Source organism: Triticum urartu, chromosome 5A, assembly GCF_056163025.1.
Source record: "Triticum urartu cultivar PI428250 chromosome 5A, HENAU_Tu73, whole genome shotgun sequence".
Taxonomy (NCBI): domain Eukaryota; kingdom Viridiplantae; phylum Streptophyta; class Magnoliopsida; order Poales; family Poaceae; genus Triticum; species Triticum urartu.
In genome coordinates, this window is record NC_141877.1 from 1,568,001 (window position 1) to 1,587,296 (window position 19,296).

Sequence of the window (19,296 nt, forward strand, 5' to 3'; positions counted from 1 at the left end):
TCATCTGATACAGGCATGAAATTGAACTACACTTGATGCAGCACCATTATGGTCCCTGAAATTAGCTTCTCTTATTGAATTTTTTATTTCCTCGCCTGAGAACAACGGTATCATCATATTCTACCAGGCCCTTTGTTTGTTTCTATGAGCTTGCCTCTGTGGCTAGCACATATCATATGTGATCCATGCTATCTCTTTTCCGCCCACTGAAGCTTGGAGCAAAGTGGCATATTACTTTTGTGATAACTGAGAGAACTGCGAGGCTTTATTTTCTACTTTGGCATATAATATTTGAATTAACACTGTTTTTATTTGAAATTTGTTATTAGGCTATTAGTGCGAAACTTCCGAGTTATAACTATCCTTGCATTTCTCGCTCCAATTGTGAAAGGACTATATATAGTCTGTGTGCTTCTGTGAATATATTTGAGTACATTTTTATCATGCTGCTGTAATATGTAATGTAGTTTTCAAAGCATGTCTGCTATTGTAATTCAATATTTATATGCAGCAACAGATTATCCAGTACTGTTGCCTACATGCTTCTGGCCGCTGATACTTTTCATTTTTCTCAGTTCTTCTTGCTTCGGATTGCTTCCTCCCTGACACCCCGATCCAGATGACGGTAGCAGCGATGGCGTCCACACTCAAGCGTGCCTACCTCTCCATCTATAACTGTTCTGTCTTCTTTGGACGGTTAGCTGCTTCATCCCCACTTTGAAATCTCGATCTCCTTTCTTGTTGAATGATTCGTATATGTGTGGATGTAGGGTGCATGTGCTCTACTACGCGCTGCTGGATAGTTTACCTGGACGTGTACGTCGCCAGTCGAGAGGCGTCTCCAGCTTGCGCAGACCGCTGTCTGGCTCTATCATTGATCAGTTATCTGTAACTTGCCGATGTGTTTTCTAGGCCGCTAGTTTTGTATTTTTCCTATAACTGCATGAGTCATTCTCGCTGAAATGACATGATTTAGCTTTTAGTTCTTCTGGCCAAACATGTGTTTTAGCCTTTTGCCTTTGCTTATCAACAATTGTTTTGCTTGTTTTTGAGCTACTGCCACTTTGAGTTGATGTAGGCCTGTAGTTATTTATTGCAACTGAGCTTCTATATTGCATTGTTGGACCAATTGATTGCCACCTCTTAGATTTACTTTCATATGGAGTGGATAAATTTGCAGCCAGCTTCTATATTCCTATTTGAAGTCATCAACTGAGATGTTGTAAACATTCTTGCCATGTGCTGCTTCCTTTTTCATGCTTTGCTGATATAGATCATTTGCTTGAACTGAGATGGTTGGTGCAACCAAATAAATATTTTGTGCCTTTGATCTAGCTCTAAAAGTGTGGTGTTACCTCTCTTTACAGGAGCTCCGGGCTGAAGAAATTTGAAGAATCTTGAAGCCGACAATGTAAAGAGTAGTGAGTTAGTAGTGCTAGTTATGTTGTACAGTGGCTAGCATATCTGTTTATATGAACACTACTGTAAATACTGTAATCTCGTATGTTGTACAATAGTCGGCATATATGGTGCTAATATTGGCTATCATTTTAACAGTTTAGTATGTTCTCTTGCCATTTGAAATATTTTTCATTTGTTTATTGTGAAAGTGAGAAATAGAAAGATGACCAGTGGGACAAACAAGGCCCAAAAAGTATATGGAATGTAAAAAGGATGAGGCCCAAAACAGAAATGGACTATAAAAGGGTTAAGGGCGAAAAAATGGATTATGAAAGGCAATGGCCAAGAAAAAAACACTGAATTGCTGGGCTAGACCCAAGTAGCTAGTAAAAAATAACAGGAAAAATATATATATAAAGGCTGAATTATTCGGCTCGGCCCATGTAAAACACCTAATTGGACCGAGCTGAATCTTATCAACGACCTTTTCAATTGGTCGCAATTTTGCCACGTCAGAGTGCCACGTCAGATCCGATGTGGCCTGGGCAGACAGCCAGTGACCAAAACAAAAGGTCATGGGTTCAACAACCTTCTGTTTTGGTCGTAAATGTCTACGACCTTCTCACAGCTTTTGACTTTCTATTTTTGGTCACAAAAAGGTCGCGAATGAAAAACTATGACCTTTCAGCAGCCAATAGTGAGGGTCACAAGTTGACATATTTCTTGTAGTGTTCCTTTCACCTTATTCTATTTCTTTCATTTTCAATTACCTTTCTATTTGCTTTCCATTTAATTTTATATCCTTTAGTAGTAGCGAGTTTATATTAAAACGCGCTGCTACAAAGAAAGTAGCGGTAGCGCGGTTCGATATAGGTCGCTACTACTATGTGTAGCCTATCGGCTGAGCCGTGGGAATTTTAGTAGTAACATGTTTAGAACAAGACGCGCTACTGCTAAAACTTTATCTGCAACGTGGTTTGCACAGGCGTGCTACTGCTACTTAGCACCAACGTGCTTCTTTGACTCGCGCTACTGCTAAAGTTCTGTGTATAAGGTTTTCCCTAGTAGTGTTGCCTTCCACACCAAGTAGAGTCCCATCCGGACACGGGATGAAGTCCTCAATCTTGTATCTTCATAGTCCAACAGTCCGGCCAATGGATATAGTCCGGCTGTCCGGAGGCCCCCTAATCCAGGACTCCCTCAGGAACCGTGTCCAGAATTGCCTGGCCGATTCCTCTGACTGCTGAATTATGTGGCTCAAGTCATCGGCATCTGGCGGTCGCACATAAGTGCCCTGGAAGTTGTCGAGGAATGCGGCTTCCAGATCTTCCCAATAGCCAATGGACTCTGCTGGCAACCTGTTGAGCCAATGCCGAGCTGGTCCTTTGAGCTTGAGTGGGAGGTATTTGATGGCGTGTAGATCATCATCGCGGGCCATGTGGATGTGCAGGAGGAAATCCTCGATCAATACCGCAGGATCTGTTGTGCCGTCGTATGATTCGATATTTACGGGTTTGAAACCCTTTGGGATTTGATGATCCATTACTTCGTCTGTGAAGCATAGGGAGTGTGCGACGCCTCTGTACTGGGTTATATCTCGACGCAGCTCAAATGAGTCTTGCCCGCTGTGTTCGGCCCGGCCGAATTTACTTTTACTGTATTCGGCGTGACGGTTATCGTCTCGCATAGTGGCGCGCCCTCGTGATCCGTAGATCGATCTTGCATGTTTTGCTTTGTCCTCCAATACGTCTCGCAGGTCTAGCATGTTTCCCCGTGCCTTGTCATTTTTATTTGAGTGGTGTCGGGGTGCGGGCTGAATTTTTGGCGTAAATGACTCTCTGTCGTGGCCACGAGGTGGCCGGTCAGCCGCATCATATGCTAGAGATGTAGGTTTGAGTGCTTCCTCCTCCAGTCGGGGTAGCAACCTACGCTTTGGGTAACTCTTGGAGGGGCATTCGAGTTTATATTCCTCGGCCGCAAGGACTTCAGTCCATCTGTCAGCTAGCAAATCTTGATCAGTTTGAAGCTGCTGTTGCTTTTTCTTAAGTCTATTTGCCGTGGCTATAAGCCGGCACTTGAAGCACTCTTGTTCAACGGGATCCTCAGGCACGACGAATTCGTCATCGTCGAGGCTTGCCTCATCTTCGGAGGGAGGCATGTAATTATCATCCTCCGTCTCCCCATCTGCCGCTCTCTCTGGAGGGCTGGCTTCTCCATCCTCCTTCCCTAAATCTTGCTGGAGGGGATTGTTGTCGTCTTCGGCACTGTCCGGAGTGCTATTATCTCCTGTGCCGGGGTCACCGCTTTTGCTTTGGCGAGACATAGAGCGGCGCCGCTGACGCTGGCGCTTGGGTTGCTTCTTGGAGGGGTCATCCTCCGCTGTCTCGTCACCATTGCCTTCTTTGGGTGTGTCCACCATGTATATATCATATGATGAGGTGGCTGTCCAGTGCCCGGTGGGCAGTGGTTCCTCTTCACCTCCCGCATCGTCGTTCATACCGTCGATGTCTTCGGAGTCGAAGTCGAGCATGTCAGTTAAGTCATCGACAGTGGCTACTAAATGGGTGGTGGGTGGGCGGTGAATTTCTTTGTCATCCGCATCCCAATCCTGCCAAACATAGTTCGGCCAGGACTCTCCTGACAAGGAAAGAGACCTTAATGAGTTCAGTATGTCGCCGAAGGGCGAGTGCTGAAAGATATCCGCGGAGGTAAACTTCATGATCGGCGCCCAATCAGATTCGATAGGCACGGGCGCAGGCGGTTGGGAGTCCATGGCCGGGGAGGAATCCGGTAGTTCGGCGTCACAGCTCTCGTGAAGGGTAAGGTCGATACTCGGCTCGATCGCCGATGAGAGTGCGGCCTCCGTGGCGGGGTCTATCCACCCGTCCATGGATGGCGCAGCTGGTTCCGAATTGAGGGTCGGAGCGGTTGCCGGTGCGATCTCCTGAACACCGTCTAATGGTAGAGCTAAATCGCACTCATCGTGACCGTGTGGCGCACAAGGCAGGGGCTCGAATCCGTCGAAGATCAAGTCTCCGCGGACATCGGCCGTGTAGTTTAGGCTTCCAAACCTGACCTGGTGGCTAGGGGCGTAACTCTCGATCTGCTCCAGATGGCCAAGCGAGTTGGCCGCAGTGTGAAGCCGCCGAACACAAAGATCTGTCCGGGGAGAAAAGTCTCACCCTGGACTGCATCGCCATCGATGATCGAAGGAGTGATACGTCTCCAACGTATCTATAATTTTTGATTGCTCCATGCTATATTATCTACTGTTTTGGACTATATTGGGATTTATTTTACACTTTTATATTATTTTTGGGACTAACCTATTAACCGGAAGCCCAGCCCAGAATTGCTGTTTTTTGCCTATTTCAGTGTTTCGGATAAACAGAATATCAAACGGAGTCCAAACGGAATAAAATCTTCGGAAACGTGATTTTCTCACCGAACGTGATCCACGAGACTTGGACCCTACTGCAAGGGATCAAAGAGGTGGTCACGAGGGTGGGGGCGCCCCCCTAGGGCGCGCCCGCTTGCCTCGTGGGCCCCTCGGTGCTCCACCGACGTACTCCTTCCTCCTATATATACACATGTACCCCCAAACGATCAGAACAGGAGTCAAAACCCTAATTCCACCGCCACAACTTTCTGCATCAATGAGATCCCATCTTGGGGCCTATTCCGGAGCTCCGCCGGAAGAGGGCCGTCATCACGGAGGGCTTCTACATCATCCTAGCCCCTCTGATGTAGTGTGAGTAGTTTACCTCAGACCTTCGGGTCCATAGTTAGTAGCTAGATGGCTACTTCTCTCTCTTTGAATCTCAATACAAAGTTCTCCCCCTCTCTTGTGGAGATCTATTCGATGTAATCTTCTATTTGCGGTGTGTTTGTTGAGATCGATGAATTGTGGGTTTATGATCAAGTCTATCTATGAATGATATTTGAATCTTCTCTGAATTCTTTTATGCATCATTGGTTATCTTTGCAAGTCTCTTCGAATTATCTGTTTGGTTTGGCCAACTAGATTGGTAGTTCTTGCCATGGGAGAAGTGCTTAGCTTTGGGTTCGATCTTGCGGTGTCCTTACCCAGTGACAGAAGGGGCAGCAAGGCATGTATTGTATCGTTGCCATCGAGGATAACAAGATGGGGTTTATTTCATATTGCATGAATTTATCTCTCTACATCATGTCATCTTGCTTAAGGCGTTACTCTGTTTTTAACTTAATACTCTAGATGCATGCTGGATAGCGGTCGATGAGTGGAGTAATAGTAGTAGATGCAGAATCGTTTTGATCTACTTGTCACGGACGTGATGCCTATATACATGATCATGCCTAGATATTCTCATAATTATGCACAATTCTATCAATTGCTCAACAGTAATTTGTTCACCCACCATAGAATACTTATGCTCTTGAGAGAAGCCACTAGTGAAACCTATGGCCCCCAGGTCTATTCTCATCATATCAATCTCCGTCACTTTTATATTGTTTTGCTATTTACTTTGCTTTTACTTTTTACTTTGCATCTTTATATAAAAAATACCAAAAATATTCTATCTATCAGATCTCACTCTCGTAAGTGACCGTGAAGGGCTTGACAGCCCCTAATCGCGTTGGTTGCGAGTAGTTATCGCTTTGTGCAGGTACGAGGGACTTGAGCGTGGGCTCCTACTGGATTGATACCTTGGTTCTCAAAAACTAAGGGAAATACTTACGCTACTCTGCTGCATCATCCCTTCCTCTTCGGGGAAGACCAACGCAAGCTCAAGACGTAGCAAGGAGCCATCAAGCCTAACGGCGACGACACAGAGGAACTCTCAATGAAAGCACCAATGTCGGTGTCAAAACCGGAGGATCTCGGGTATGGGGTCCCGAACTGTGCGTCTAAGGCGGATGGTAATAGGAGGCAGGGGACACGCTGTCTTACCCAGGTTCGGGCCCTCTTGATGGAAGTAAAACCCTACGTCCTGCTTGATTATTCTTGATAATATGAGTAGTACAAGAGTTGATCTACCACGAGATCGGAGAGGCTAAACCCTAGAAGCTAGCCTATGGTATGATTGTCTGTTGTCCTACGGACTAAAACCCTCCGGTTTATATAGACACCGGAGGGGGCTAGGGTTACACAAGGTCGGTTAGAAAGGAGGAGATATACATATCCGTATTGCCTAGCTTGCCTTCCACGCCAAATAGAGTCCCATCCGGACACGGGACGAAGTCTTCAACCTTATGTCTTCATAGTCCAACAGTCCGGCCAAAGGATAGTCCGGCTGTCCGGAGACCCCCTAATCCAGGACTCCCTCAGGCATGCAGTTCTTTGTGGATACTAGAAGCACACAAGACTAGATGACAAACAGAAGAGGACGATCCTCGGCAAGATCCTTAACAAGGATACCCACGAGACCCTCGGAAAGACCCTTTCCAGGGACGAGCAAGATGCCGCGGCAAGACCCTTGCCGAGGCCCAGGCAAGACTCTTACCGAAGACATCCGCAGGGCCGCAGCCAGGCCCGCATCTCCCAAGACTCCACTGCTGTTCCCATGCAGCTGCCAGCTCACCAGCTAGGCAGGCGCCTGCGTGGCGACGTGCGGCCTCTAGGCCGACTCGGCAAGCCCTTGTGTGGTGGCATGCAGATCTTCGTGAAGACTCTGCCACCGCACCAACTCAGCAGCCAGCCAGCGTGGCGCTACATGGTCAGTTCGGACGCGCGTCAAAGCCAGGAGAAGCGGCGACAGCTGGGACGAGCTTCCTTGCCGTCCCCGATAAAGCAAGAAGGGCACGTCGGCAGCGCATTAAATGTGTTTGTCCTACGGCGCCAGGAGATAAACATGACTACTCTATAGCCTTCCACCTCTTGTGTGCCACTTTGGCAGCCCCTTTGACTATAAAAGGAGGCCCGCGGCGTACTAAGAGAGGATTCGGATTTTTGCACCCTCCACGCCTTGTAGCTAGTCCAAGAACACCAGATAAACAGAACACCAATAGGAGTAAGGTATTACGAATCACTTGCGGCCCAAACCTGGATAATCCCCCGCGTTAATCTCTCAATACCGCTCTTTCCATAGCCCCGCGCTCGCCAACCATAGCCAAAAGGGATTCCTCGTAATCCCGTAGGTGTTGTTTCCCCCGACAAACCTATTGACCCAGTGCCCAGTGGCAGTTGCTGTTTTTTGCTTGTTTTTTAGATCGCATGAAATCAATATCAAACAGAGTCCAAACACCACGAAACTTTTTGTGGATTTTTTATGGACCAGAAGACCACCAATGGGCCAGAGCAGCACCTGGGGGGTGCCCCGAGGGGGGTTGTGCCCACCTCGGTGGCCTCCCGCACCCCCTCTTTACCCTATAAATTCACAAATATTCCAAAAAACCTCGGGCTTAACCTAGATCATATGTTCCGCCGCCGCAGGCCTCTGTAGCCACTGAAACCAAATCTAGACCGCATTTCGGCACCCTACCGAAGGGGGGAATCATCTCTGGTGGCCATCTTCATCATCTCGGCGGCAACCACGATGACGAGGGAGTAGTCCACCCTCGGGGCTGAGGGTTTGTACCAGTAGCTATGTGTTTAATCTCTCTCTCTCTCTCTCTCTCTCTCTCGTGTTCTTGAAATGTCACAATCTTGATGTATCGTGGGATTTGTTAATATAGTCGGATCATATGGTGTTTTCCCCTCTCTATCTTATGATGAATTGAGTTTTCCCTTTGAGATTTCGTTTTATCAGATTGAATAATTTTATGGATTTGAGAGCACTTGATATATGTCTTGCGAAGGAATGCTCGTGGTGACAATGGGGTATTATTTTGATTCACTTGATATATGTTTTGGCACTCAACTCACGGATTCCCGGGGTGACATTGGGGTAATCTACGCATAGGGGTTGACGCATGTTCTTGTCTTTGTTTCTCCGGTAGAAATCTTGGGGCACTCTTTCAAGTTCTTTGTGTTGGATTGAGTATTATGAATCTGAAATTATTTGGTGTTATTTTAGTATGAACTCTTGGATAGATCGATAGGAAAGAATAGGTTCGAGGTGGTTTCGTACCCTACAAACGATTTCTTCTTATCTTCTCCGCTAGATAGGAACTTTGGAGTGATTCTTCATCGCACTTTGAGGGGTGGTTATTGTTAGATCCTTTGGATCGGGGTAGGCTAGATCATCCAGTAAACCTACCTTCTTTGGGTGCGGATGAGCTCGATCCAGCGCCGGCCATGGTGAAGTAGGGGCCGGTGGTAGCAGAGAGATCGAGATGGAGAGGTGGCAGTGGTGCTTCCCATGAGCACTGCGATTGCCCTAGATCGGAAGGGGATATCGGTGGGGAGTCTGGCGCCGTGGTGAACCTCATACCGTGCGCCCCGGCCCCCACCTCTTTATATATCGCAGGTCACAGGGGCCCACCAACCATAGAACGGTTGGGCGCCCCCGATCAGGGCGCGAATAGATCAGGGCCCGATGGGCCGTTGAGCCCACTCGGTGGAGAGATCAACCTAACATTCTCCCCCTTGATCTCAACTTTTACTTTTAACCTTATACTTTCTAGTTTATTTGTTTCATCACATATCGGTACATAGAGCATGCTTCATCGTCACAGCTTAATTGCCGTTAGAATCATACAGCTACAACATACATTATGATCAGAAGCAAATATTTTTCCTTTTGGGCCTATCCAGGAATCATAAGGCTTTCCCTTAAACCCATGCCGGCTATGTGTTCCTTGAACACATTGGGTGGTAAGCCTTCCGTTAGCAGATCAGCAAGCATATCATTTGTCCTTATATGCTCAAGACTTATAGTTTGATCCTGGATTTTATCTTTCACAACATAATACCTTATCTCTATTGTTTTGGCAGCATTACTCGACTTGTTGTTGTGAGCGTAAAATACCTTATCTCAAAATTTGAGGATAAGTATTTATTTGTTTCTTGTAGTAGACTAACATCACTACTAGCAAGCAGGATATAATCCACATACAAGATTAGGAAAATATATTTCCCATTTTTAAACTTTGCATTAATGCAATTATCCTCTATATTTTCTTTAAATCCAAAACTTTTAATCATTTGATTAAACTTTAGATACCACTGCCGAGAGGCTTGTCTTAATCCATAAATGGATTTCTTCAGGCAGCATCCCATATTTTCCTTGCCTTCCATGATAAAACCCTTAGGCTGTTTCATGTAGACATTTTCTTTTAAATCACCATTCAGAAATGCCGTCTTAACATCCATTTTATGTAATTCTAAATCAAAATGAGCAACTAATGCCATTATGATTCTGAAGGAATCCTTACATGAGACTGGAGAAAATGTCTCATTGTAATCTATCCCTTCTCTTTGTGTAAATCCTTTTGCCACGAGTCGTGCTTTATACTTTTCTATATTCCCTTTAGAGTCATACTTAATTTTGTAGACCCATTTACAGCCTACTGTTTTGGCTCCTTTAGGAATTTCCTCTATGTCCCAAACATCTTTGGAACTCATCGATTTCATCTCATCTTCCATTGCCTTCATCCACATCGATGAATGAGGGCTTCTCATGGCTTCTTCATATGAGGTGGGATCTTTTTCCATATGAACCATTTCTGTGTTATAAACTTTAAAGTTAGTAGAAATAGCTGACTTTCTTGGTCTTGTAGACCTTCTTAGGGCCTCAGTTTCTGGCACGTTCTGTGCCACAACTTCTGGCACTTCTGCTAAAATTTGCTGTTGCACCTCCCTTTCATCCTCAACAACGGGTTCAGTCCGCTCCTGACGGACAGGTTCCGGGTCTACCCCCAAGGTTGTCATGGGTGGAGTTGCCACTGGTAGTGAGAAAAATGGCTCCTGAATCATCGGATTAGGTGCATGCACCCTCTTCTCCTCAAGATCAATTTTCCGAGCTACCAAGCTCCCCCTCATCATTTCGTCCTCAAAGAAGACTGCATGTCTAGTTTCTACAAACTTTGTATATCTGCCTGGGCAGTAGAAACGAAAACCTTTTGATCTGTCTGGATAGCCAATGAAGTGGCAACTTACTGTTTTGGGATCTAACTTTGCAATGTTTGGATTAAACATTTTAGCCTCAGCAGGGCACCCCCACACCCTGAAGTGATGTAGGGAGGTCACCCTTCCTGTCCATAGCTCGTACGGTGTTTTGGGCACCGACTTTCTTGGTACTCTATTGAGAATGTGAATGGCGGTTTTAAGTGCCTCCATCCATAATCCCAATGGCAAGTTGGAATAACTCATCATGTTGCGCACCATATCCATAAGTGTACGGTTGCGCCTTTCATCTACTCCATTTTGCCGAGGTTCACCCGGCATTGAATACTGGGCAACTATGCCAGTCTCCTGTAAGAACTTTGCAAAAGGTCCAGGGACTTGGCCATATGGAGTGTGCCGACCGTAGTACTCTCACCCACGGTCGGACCATACTATCTTTATTCTTTTATCATGCTGATTTTCAACTTCAGCTTTGAATATTTTAAATTTATTCAATGCTTATGATTTTTCTTTAATTGGATAAATATAACCATAGCAAGAGTAATCATCTGTGAATGTTATGAACGAGTCATATCCATCCACACTTTTCACCAGAAATGATCCACAAATGTCGGTCTGGATGATTTCTAGTGTGCTTGTGCTATGGATTGCAGCTTTTTTGATTTGTTTTATATACTTTCCTTTAATGCAATCTACACATTGTTCTAAGTCTGAGAATTCTAACTGTGGAAGAATTTCACTTTTGACTAATCTTTCTATTCTCCCCTTCGAAATATGGCCCAAGCGACAGTGCCATAATTTCGATGAGTCGAATCTTCTCTTTCTTTTCTTTTGTTCTTTATTCAACGCGGAAACATGTTCATTCACATTGCATACAGAATGCACTTTTTCACGAAGTGATAACAAATAAAGCTCATCATGTAGTAAAGCATTACCAACATAAACATTATTATACCAGATGGCACACTTGACATGTCCAAAATAACACTCATAATTTTCTTTGTCCAAACATGAAACGCTAATTAAGTTTCTATTTCATGAAGGAACATAAAGAACATCTCTAAGTAGAAGATTGAATCCATCAGCTAACTCCATGGAGATGTCGCCGACAGCTTCAACTTCCGCTTTTATTCCATTGGCTACTTCAATGCCTCCTTCTCTTCTTAGCGTAGTCCGGGTCGAATGGAATCCCTTGCTTTGCCATTAAGGACTTCAGCCAAACAGGGCAGTCTTTCTTGTAATGCCCGGTCTGCTTACAGTGGAGACATTGGTCTTTGTCCACTGGGAAAGACTATTGCTGACGCTGATGCTGATAGGGAGCTTTTCCTTGTGGCTTTGAAGGAGAACTTTTGTTGTTTTGATTGTAGTTCTTTTTCTTATGATCCTTCACATAGTTGAGTGTTCCACCATGTGAAGCTTTTAGTCTATCCTCTTCTTGGACACACATAGCAATTGTCTTTTCTATGTCCCATGTTCCAGGTGACATATTATAGTTCACAACAAAAGTTTCAAACTCCTTTGGCAGTGAAGCCATGACCAGATGGACCAGGAGCTTTGGTTTGATCTCCAGATCCTCATCCATGGGCTTTAACTTTGCTGCCATATTGCTCATCCTCAGGATGTGCTCTCTTATTCCACCACCTGTGTATTGTTCTTTAACAAGTTGTTTTAACACTTGGGTGGCATATATCTTTGAAGAGCCAGTGAACTGGCTCTTTATCTTTGTCAGCAACTCCGCTGCTGAAGCGCACTTTGCAATGGAGCCCACAATGGTGCTCTCAATTGTATTCTTTATAAAGGCCATGCATTTTTTATTTGCGTTGACCCACTTTTGGCTGGCTATGATGTAGGACATCTCCAAAGGAGCATAATCCCCCTTCCTTTTAGCCCATGCAGCATCATCCTCAGTAGTCTCTCTTACTGGCTCTGTAGGTCTGACCGGCTGTGGTTCATCCAGAACCTAGTCCAGATCAGCACAAACAAATGCCAGTTCAACTTTCTTCCTCCACTCGGTGTGGTTGTCACCTCTGAGTGTCGGAACTTCTTTTAGGCAACTCATCAAGTGAAAGCCTCCTGAAATCACAATTTAAGTGACATCAATATAACAATCATATGCGTTAATCTAACGTTGGACAAATTAAACATATAATTGTCTATGCAATTAAATCTATATTACCGTTGGGCAAATATTAGAAATAAATGCACCTTTAATTTTCAATAATAAAATATGATCATGTTATTAATAACGTTGGTCTTAAACAATAACATAACCATATTCATTTTAATAATGACTTTAACATGCTCTTAAAAAACTTAATACTATATATTAACTTTTATTTTCTGTGTAAAAGAGCATTAATTATTTACGCAGCTGAAAAATATGAATAAAAATTCACGAATTTTTTACTCTTTACAGAAACTTTTCTTTGACCGAATAAAAAATCATGAACTTTATTTTTTTGTATATAAAAATTCCTGAACAATTCTTTTTCTGAAAATTTTCTATTTGCATTTTCAGAAACATTTTCTATTTACTTTTCTATCTTCTAAACAAAATTTTCGTTGGAAAATTTTTGCATAGAAAACACTATTTGAAATCTATCAAAAAACTGGACAAAAAACAAACTTCAAATGAGAAACAGCAGCAGCCGGCCTAGACTCAGCCTGGGCCGCCTGTGGCTGTGGCGTCGGCCCAGCTCGCGCGGCTGCACCCGCTGCCTCCTCAGCTTTCGGCCCAACGGCCCACTATGCCGGTTAGGTATTCAATCATGGCCGTCTGAATAGATCCGGCGTCCACGCGTGCGTATCGCTCGAACAAAACCATCCAGCGCCGTCGTGGGGGGGGGGGGGGGGGGGGGGGACCCTAGCTCATTTCCTCCCCCTGCACGCCGCTCGCCTCGTTCTCGTAGCGAGCCATGGCGCACGACGCCGGCCGCTCGGTCGCCGCACCGCGCCGGTCGCCGGAGAAGACGGCCACAGCGCCGGGCGGGCCTCCTTTTCTCTTATCCCTTTCATTTTCTCCACCTACTATGGCAGAAAGGACGAGGCCCGGCTGCGCCCGCTCTCCCTGCGCCATCTCTGTGCCGCAGTGGGGTTTCGGGCTTCGCCGGCCGCCGGCGACGGCGATGAACCGCCGCTGCGCGTGAGCCCCTTTCCTTTCCCCCCTTTCTCCTTCCACCTCACGCCTCCTTCTAGAGAGAGAGATGCGAGCAGAGTCAAACTCTGCTCCCCCTGTGCGTTCGACGGTGGAACACCCATTTCGGTGGCATCCGTTGCCATCCCCTTCGCCGGTGGCGCGTTCCCCTCGTGGTGAGCACGCCGCCGTCAAGCGGTTTGGCGAGCGGCGCCCTTTGCCCCTCTCGGGGTGGTGTTCTTCTTCCTGAATCCTCGGCATGCCGATGCGAGTCGGGATCGAGAGGAACGGCGCGGCCTTGCGGCGGCGCTTCTTTGTCCGTTGAGGAATTTTTTCTTTGCCCTATTTAGGGTTCTGGAGGGGAAGGATCTTTTTTCTTTCTCTGTTTTCTTTTCTTTGTACCGAAAATCTTAGCCTATGTATGGATCTGATACCATTGTTAGATCATTTGGATCGGGGTAGGCTAGATCATCCGGTAAACCTACCTTCTTTGGGTGCGGATGAGCTCGATCCAGCGCCGGCCATGGTGAAGTAGGGGGCGGTGGTAGCAGAGAGATCGAGATGGAGAGGTGGCAGTGGTGCTTCCCGTGAGCACTGCGATTGCCCTAGATCGGAAGGGGATATCGGTGGGGAGTCTGGCGGCGCGGTGAACCTCGTACCGTGCGCCCCGACCCCCACCTCTTTATATATCGCAGGTCACAGGGGCCCACCAACCATAGAACGGTTGGGCGCCCCCGATTAGGGCGCGAATAGATCAGGGCCCGATGGGCCGTTGAGCCCACTCGGTGGAGAGATCAACCTAACAGTTATATGATCCAATTATATTAGCACTATTGAGATATTGCACTAGCGAAAGTACGGACTCTAGGCCTCATTTTCAAGCATTGCAATACTGTTTTTGTGCCCGTTTACTATTTGCTACCTTGCTGTTTTTATTTATTCAGATTTGAAAATGTATTTCTACCATCCATATTACACTTTTATCACCCTCTCTTCGTCGAACTAGTGCACCTATAAAAATTGCCGTTGTATTGGATGTGTTGGGGACACAAGAGATTTCTTGTATTTGATTGCAGGGTTGTTCGAGAGAGACCATCACTACACCACGGTAATGTATTCCCTACTAATGTGTGTTGGGAAAGATGTCTATTCCCGACAGATCTTTGGTTGTTAAATCTCTTGTTGGACTGTTGGTTGGAAAAACATTCGTACGCTAACAAACTATCAGTCGGGAATGCATGCACATTTGCCATCGAGCGGTCGGTCGGGAATTCTCCTAAACCCATTAAACTATGGGTCGGTAAATAACGCCGACCGACCGCCTTTGGCTAAATGGGCCAAGCGCGTGCAAGTGAAAATCTTTAGCGCTAAATTTTGGCCCAGCCCGCGAACGTCACTGCTCTTTCCCCCCGAGTACCGTGAAATCCCTAATTCCTAACCACGAGCCGCCACTCGCGCCGCCGCCCAACATCGCGTCACTCACCGCTCTCTCCGGCTGGCCGCTGCACCATGCTGTCATCCTCAAACACTCCCTCCGCCCACCCCCTCGAGCTCAAACCCTCACCTATTCTAAGGTGCTCCATCCCCACCCCGTCACCAGGAAATCCGGGCTCCTCGTCGTCCTGGGCACCGAGCAGATTGCGACGAAGACCAAGCTCAACCTGCGCCAGAAGCTCCTGTTGGCCGTGGCGGAGCACTGCTCCACGCAATCTTGCTTGTCCACCACTGCCACCGCGTCGTCCCGCCTCTCCACAAGTTCCCCCACATTGCCCTGCTCCCCGTCCTCCCCCCTTCTCCCTTTCTTGAACCTAACAACCAAATTCATCTCCTAGATCCACTACTAGGAAAAGGGCTATAGATGGAATTGGCACTAATGGCGCACCACATCCACGGTGCGCCATTAGTAATTTTTTTTTAAATTTCATCAAAACTACTAATGGCGCACCGTGGGAGTGGTGCGCCATTACTAGTTGAACTAGTAATGGCGCACCACTCCCACGGTGCGCCATTAGTAAAAAAGTTTTTTTTAAAAAAAATTTCAAAACTACTAATGGCGCACCGTGGGAGTGGTGCGCCATTACTAGTTGAACTAGTAATGGCGCACCACCCTCACGGTGCGCCATTAGTAACTTGGCCACCACTTCCACCGAATGCACCCCCCCCTGGACCGCCTTTTCAGTTTAAAAAAATAAACAAAAATGATGGAAATTTCAAAAAAAATAAAATAAAATAAGTTTCCCATGTGATATGTGGTCTAGTTGTTGTGAAAATTTACAAATATGAATTTCGACTTTATTTGCGAAATGTATCGAAAATTTGTAAAATGGGCATAACTTTTGCGTACGAACTCGGATGAAAAAGTTTTTATATGAAAAACCATCTACTCGAAAAGTTACATCCGAATTTAACCGGGGGAACCCCGTTAAACATTTTCAAAATCCTCAAAAACCTAACAGAAAAAAGATACGGGGCTTTTAAGATCTGGAGAGGCAAAAAAATTCAAAAAAAATCAAACTTACTACTTGCGCACCTACCCATGATGCGCCATTACTATCTTCCCGCCTTCAAAATTCAAAATAAGTCAAAAAAATAAAAAAAAAGTTACTAATGGCGCACCTGCCCATGGTGCGCCATTAGTATCTTCCCCGCCTTCAAAATTCAAAATAAATAAAAAAAATAAAAAAATTAGTAATGGCGCACCTGCCCGCGGTGCGCCATTACTATGCCATATATATGGCTGGGCGTGGTCCTCTCCTCCTTCATTTTTCTCCTCCACTCCACCTCTCCTCCACTCCATCTCCTCCTCTCCTCCACTCCATCTTCCCTTCTCTCCTCCACCATACTACCCTCCTCCTCTCCGGCGACCTCCTCCTCCTGCTCTCCGGCGACCTCCTCCTCCTCCTCTCCGGCGACCTCCTCCTCCTCTCCGGCGACCTCCTCCTCCCTCCTCTCCTCCCCTCCCCTCCCCTCATGGTTTCTCCTCCCTCCTCTCGGGTGAGCTCCTCCTCCCTCCTCTCCGGTGAGCTCCTCCTCCCTCCTCTCCTCCCATCCCCTCATGGTTTCTCCTTCCTCCTCTCCGATGCTTCGGTGAACTCCTCTCCGGCGACCTCCTCCTCCTCCTCCTCTCCGGCGACCTCCTCCTCCTCCTCTCCGGCGAACTCCTCCTCCTCCTCTCTGGCGATGTAGGCGAGCGCCTCTCCGGCGACCTCCTCCTCCTCCTCTCCGGCGAACTCCTCTCCGGCAAAAGAACACGGCAAAAGAACGTACAAGATCCAAAAACAGGAACAAAATTTGAAATAATATCATGCCAAAAAACGAGCAAAAAATGGGCAAAAAAATCACGATCCAGATCCAAATTCAAAATTCAAAAATAGCAATGGCGCACGGTGGGGGTTAGACGGTGCGCCACTACTATTTTCCCGCCTTCAAAATTCAAAAATACTAATGGCGCACCAGTGGCCTATACTAATGGCGCACCAATGGCCTATACTAATGGCGCACCATGGCCTATACTAATGGCGCACCAGTGGTGCGCCATTAGTAAAAAATACTAGTGGCGTGATACTAATGGCGCACCAGTGATGCGCCATTAGTAGGCAAAACTGGTGCGCCATTAGTAGCCCTTTTCCTAGTAGTGATCAGAACACATCACCACCGGCAGGTTCTTCTTCAGAAGGCCAGACGTCTAGCGTTCATCTTCAAGGGACCATATCCATCTTCAGAGGCATCTCCCTCCCTCCCTCCCTCTCCCTCCCTCCCTCTCTCTCTCCCTCTCTCTCTCCCTCTCTCTCTCTATTATGTCAGGAACATCATGAGAATTGCACCTTCTCTTATAAATTCTTGATGCAGTGATACTCTCGCCATCATCGTTCATTCCTCGGTCCCGTGTTGCCATAACCGGAATGCCGACAAGTGAACTGTGATGTGTGAAATAGATACTCCTAGCAACCTCGTTGCTTGGTAGTTAATGGACAACATTCTCATTCTTAGCGTGTTGGTTATTGAATCATCATTCTAAGATTGATCGTTCTACCTAGTACATTTTCCTGGTGCACTCTTCGATCAAGAGTTGGGATTGTGTCTATCCTTGCTTATTTGATCATATCATCTTGCCCTGAAAAGCAAGATTGTTCTCGAGCTTAGTAACATATCGGTGGTTCGTGATTTTCCGAAGATCTTCTCGGAAGTATGACCTAGTTGTCACCTGACCGGTATGTTGAGTTAGTGATTAAATGGGTTTTCTTATAAATCACCCCTTCTCCAAGAATCTGTGTTGGATATCCCTGAGCTAGTTGGTTGAGCTAAACAACAACTTGGAGAGTTGGAAGATAAAGCTTGTCTGACTTAGTTCATGTTAAGGGATATCTTTTTGTGTGTGTGTGTGTGTGTTGAAGAAAGATGATATCTCCATCGATTGGTCCTCGTGATCAGTTGTTGGATCTATTGCCTTGTCAAAACCTTGACTTGAGTATGGGCTATCGTCAAGTCTCTCTCTCCCTCTCTCTCTCTCAAATCCTTCAATATTATGTTTCTTCGTCTGTGATTTAGTGTACTATATGTGGTTGTTCTTTGCCTAGAAATCGTTATATCTATTGGTATATGATGACTCGAAGTAATTTCAGTTTTAGATGAATTTTGTTCATAAGATGTGGTGTGTCCAGGCTCTTTTTCTTTCTTTCAGTATATGATGTTCTGATTTAGTAGCTTGGAGCCTAACACTTTAATTCAAAACTGACGTGAATACCTAAAATAATAAAAAGAACAAGAAATAGTGGCTAGCAAACATATCTTTTTTATAAAATTGATGAGCTGAATATCCAAGTAATGCTTTGTCTATAACTAATTTGGCTGCTAGATTTATTGAAGATGGTAGACCGTATTTTGATGGTAATATATTAGAGCTGAAGAACAATATGTACTGAACAATAAAGAAAAATATTTATTTTTTCTTTTAATAAAGCTTTTCTAATATGTTATCCTAGTTTATTCCTAGTAGCTACCAGCCAATGCAGTGTGTGAACAAGTACTGAACGTTTTGTTTAGGCTTTGGTTCTTATGTGATATTTTTCTTCAGAAAACTGAACCGTGGGCGCTCATCCTCAAGTGTTATCCATCTAACGTGCTTGTTGCAACCACTTCGACGAGTTTCTCCACCCCATGTACTGAGGCCCTCCTTATGTGTGGATGTCATGAATGTATACAATCCCTTTTCACACTTTTGATTTTCCTTAAACACAGATCATGCATGTTGATTGCTGAAGTAGATTACTTTAGTATTGCAAGTGTTTTCACCTACATGTGACATCAGAACTAGCAGTTTTGTGTAGTACAGTTTCTCTTTTGAAGTTTTGAAATTTCCATTGCAGCCATCAAAGTCTGTTCACCCAGTGATTTAACTTCTAGATATTTCTCATGGTAATCATAGTCCAATTAATTATGTTGTTCATGACCATGTCCTGCTAGTGCGGCTCAGTTTGATTCCTTCCCGGATTAGTGTCTTGCTTACATGCTTGATTGAGTTAAGTGTACAATAAAGAAAGGGGGTATCAATCTTTTATTTAGATATGTTCTACATCTGCGCTTCTCTAAAATAAATGAAATTTTGAAAAGGTGCCATAGCACCCGGGTGCCTCGGCACCCCCTAGTACAGTGCGTTGAGCAATTCTAAGATTCCCACATGAGTCTGATTACTTGGACAACTTTTGCAGTGGGTGCACTGTGATACTAGCAAAAAAATAATCCATCACGACCTCAAGCTGTGGGAAGGGAGGCACCT

At 45.6% G+C, this 19,296-nt stretch overlaps 1 pseudogene; it reads right to left on the reverse strand.

The window, feature by feature from the left end:
- Window positions 1–11,531: 11,531 nt before the first annotated feature.
- On the reverse strand, window positions 11,532–12,445 carry LOC147967307 (uncharacterized; annotated as a pseudogene).
- Window positions 12,446–19,296: the final 6,851 nt, after the last annotated feature.